Source organism: Rhizophagus irregularis, chromosome 24 (assembly GCF_026210795.1).
Source record: "Rhizophagus irregularis chromosome 24, complete sequence".
Taxonomy (NCBI): Eukaryota; Fungi; Glomeromycota; class Glomeromycetes; order Glomerales; family Glomeraceae; genus Rhizophagus; species Rhizophagus irregularis.
The window spans coordinates 557,840-562,223 of NC_089452.1; positions in this window are offsets into that span (position 1 = coordinate 557,840).

Consider the following 4,384-nt stretch of genomic DNA (forward strand, 5'->3'; position numbering starts at 1 on the left):
TACTGCGCCAACCACGTTTTTTTCCTTGACATCCATTTTAAGTGGTTGATTAAAGCTATTGAAAATTTAAAATATATGCATATAAATAAAATATTATTATTTTAAAATATGGTCTTCAAAACTAAATATTAAATATAAATTATAATAGAAATAATATGATCTATCGGTTAAAATATTAAAAATAATGCTATTGAAAATATTTTATAATAGGAATGCCGTATAACGATAAACACCGCCTCTTTTACAATGGACTAAAAAAAAAAATCAATATCCGAAAATCCGAGACTCAAAATATAAGATAAAATAAAATTAATAATTAATATCATATGTCATTACATTAATTTCGTGACAATAGTTACAGACCATATTCTGATTATATTGTTAAAAATACGGCAGTAAATTCAATCGATGATTAAAAAAAAAAAATAATAATTAATAGCGTGCATGCGAAATAATAGTAATGTGAATGAATAAATGAATGAGAAAAGGGAAATAGTAACGTTATCAATGCAAAATTATGCCATTCAGTTTCTTTTTATATCCTTTATCTCTTTATTTTATTTATTTATTATTTTTTTTTAAAAAAAAAGAGATCCCGAATTATGCGTGCATGAGATAAATGAAAATAGAAAGAAAAAAAAGGATTGTGGGGAAAAAAAAAAGTTGGCATGTCACTTTTACATTGCATTTTGTACAATAATAAAAATTTTCACAGCCCACTCGGATTTACAACCACGATTACAAATTTGTATCTCTTAAGAACTAATAGATTTTAAATTTAAGTATGGTATTGGTTAGATAATTTAGATTTAATAATTCATTATTATGGGGTTTCATCTATTTTTATTAAAGAAAAAAAAATCTTTTTAGTTTATAAATTTGAAAGGAAAAATGATAAAGTTTTATTTAATAATACTTCAAACCTGTTTGTATTTCTTATCAATTCCCGTTTACGGCTGGTTTGTGGCTTCTTGATTGGCAATTTTTTTTTGTTTATGAAATTTATAATTGGTTTAATCTTGATCATATGAAATTGCTATTTGAACGTGTCACATTATTATTAGCATATAGATATAGCCGGTCTGATAAAAAAAGTTGTGTAAATATTATATAAATATTATTGTATTAATATTATTATCTTGGCAAAAAAAAAAATAGATTATATAATGGAAGGTTATCAAAGTTTTATCTGTTTACTTTGATTAAATTACCTGATGTATCGTACTTGAGGTACTTGATGTGATAATTACGCGTTTTAATAATTAACGCGAATAAAAATGCGAATAAAAATAAAGTTTTTAAAAAAATAAATATTCTTCACTGTATGCAAAAGTATGTAAATTTAAGGTATATTATTTCCATTAAAAGCAGTTCCATCATTTCATAGAAACCGGATTTTCGACTCCGATTGAAAATCATACGCGTTTAAATGTAAAGGTTAAAAATAAATACTCAAAATCAGTAGATTTTTTTTTTTAAAGTTTTTAGTCAGATCAAAAAAAGAATTATTCAATAATAAACATTACTTACTGTCTTCCATATTTGAATAACTACAAAAAATTTACGTACCAAAAATGTTTAATTGGCTTCATAGTATATAGGATCGGGTAACCATCTAATAAAAGATTTTTGTTTTTTGTTGTTTGCATTTATTTGCACTTAAACTAAAATAATATAAATAATTATATAATTAATGTAATTAAAACGTAATATCTAAATCATTTTTCATTAATGTATAATGCGGAATTTTTTTTTTATATTTCACGCATGATTATTTATTAATTTATGTGATAATTTTACTTACTTACTGACGATTTATGAGATAAATAAGAAAATTAAGTTGAACCGTGTCCTTCTTTTTTTTTGATCCATGATAACAAATGTGTGACCCTAGAAGTTTCGGTAATTTTTTGTAAGTGCATTCAATTAAAGTTTAATTAAGAACTAAATTAATTTTAACTTTAGACGGAAATTTCCTTTTCTATATCACAAAGTAAGTCTCTTTTTAGACCGAGAACTTATCTAACTTATCTGAATTTCTTTAAAGAAAGATCGAGCATTTTTGGATTATAAGATTTTTTTTTCAAAAAAAAAAAAGTTTGAACTTTATAAAAAGTTTGGTAATACTAAACATGCGAAAAAAAATTTTTTTTATTTAAATTATTGAACGGTGCCAATTAAAGTAAATTGCATAAATAAATAATTATTTTTTTAATAAAGTTACAACTAAGTTAAGTAAATAAAATTATAAAGAAAAAAAAAATTATCGGCCGCTGGTGATCGACAAGTTACATAAAATACCTCTGTTTATAGGCAATTAATAAAAATGGAAAATTTATGAAACCCCAAAATATGCAAATACTTTTTAAACGGTACTTTTCGATGGTTAGACACAAATTTGACACCTTTAATTACACTTTCTTTAGTAATATTTCTATCCACCGCCTAAATTCCGATTGGGCGATCTTAATAATAAATGCGATGACTATCCGTAAAGAATTATCTTATGCTTAATTGGGAAAAATATACGCAATATACGCGTAAATCCAAGAGCAATATCATAAGCTTTATAAATGTCGTAAATATTGTTCGAGAGGATCTGCTTTTATGAGAGCTTGACTTTTCGAATTTTCTTGTAAAGTTTTTTCTTTTTGTTATAGGAAATAATTTATTTGATTCACCAGAATATAGGTTTTTTATGATGTTTATAAATTTTGTTACGCCTACTCTTTTGTTTATACTAGACGATCTTTTGCCACGTTTTTATCGGCCATTGATAATGAATGATTTATGATGGATTTTGATGGATGTTGCGAAGTAAGTAAAGCGGAATTATGTTCATTGATGGCACATTAAAAAAAATGGTAAAGAATGAATGAAGAAAATTCCTTAAAATCATAATTGATTTTATATAATGTTGATTGATTTTTGATTCCAATATTTTTTTTTAATATATATAATATATAAAAAGTATCTGCAGTTCTAAAGAGCAGTAAAGATTTTATGCTTTAGTATATTCGCATATAAATTACATAAAATATATAAAATAATAATAATAACTAATAATAATAATAACAAACAGCTCAATCATAGAATAAAATAAATCAACTTTTTTACATAAAAAAAACATCATATTGGCCAAATTTATTTATTTAATGTTAAGCCATTAACTGTTAAAGAAAAAATTCTGCTTACAATTACAAACTTCTTTTTGAAATTTGTGAAAATTTTTTTTTTGGCACAAGGAAATTTTTTTTTCATAAAGAACAAAAAAAAAAATTTTTTTCTTTTTTGCAATGCAATAATTACAAAAAGAACAACAATACACTAATTATTTAATCGGCAAAAACGTAAATTGACCTAATTTGCTTAGATTTCATGTGTGATCACAACGTTACACAATTGTACATAAAAATAGAGTCCATTATTCTTTTTTTTTTCTTTTTCTTTTTCTACATACAATACAAGTAAAATTCGAATTCATTCCTGATTTTCTTTTTTTTTCAAAAGGCACAATAATTATGATAACATATTGTATTTCGTCATAAAAAAATTTCTATTCTCATATTAAAATATGAAAGATAGAACCAATGGAAATTTAAGTAATCATCCAACCCTTGTATAATTTCGAGGTCAAGGGGGTATTATTATCATGATCGTCGATCTGCGTTACTATTATTTATGTGACCCTGAGTCCCTGACCAAAACGTTAATTATAATAATAATACCGAATTCTGTTAATCTATTATCGTTATATTTCTCTTGTTTTCCTCATAAAGAACACAATTGTAAGATGTTGTAAAGTATTATGTTCCTGGTCATCAGGTCCCTTATCTAAATTAATAATTATAATAATTATTGAAAAATAGCGTGGTATTGTATTAAATATATGTATCATATAGATTATATACAATTATGAATACAAATAAGTCTAATTTAGTGTATCGAGACATATCAATATACGCGTATATATATTTTTCTAATTAAGTTAATTAAGTATTGTACATATTTTCTTTACAGATGATCGTCGCATTTATTAAAAGATCATCCAATCGGCATTTAGCGGGTGGAAGAATATTACTAAAGGAAGTGTAATTAAAGGCGTCAATTTTGTATCTAATCATCAAAAAAAAACCCGTTTAAAAGAATTCGTGAAAAATCGGTTAAAGTATTTGCATATTTTGGTTAATTGCCTATAAGTAGCGGTATTTTATGTACTGTATCTTGTCGATCTAAAATTTATTAAAGATCTTGATAACTCAGAGAATATTTGATCCTCCTCATTCAATTCGAATGAGCTGCCAGTCAAAAGACTTGGAAGTTATATTAATAACAACTCACTTTTATTAAATTCTAAGACTTGATTTCAATCAATTTTGGTCAA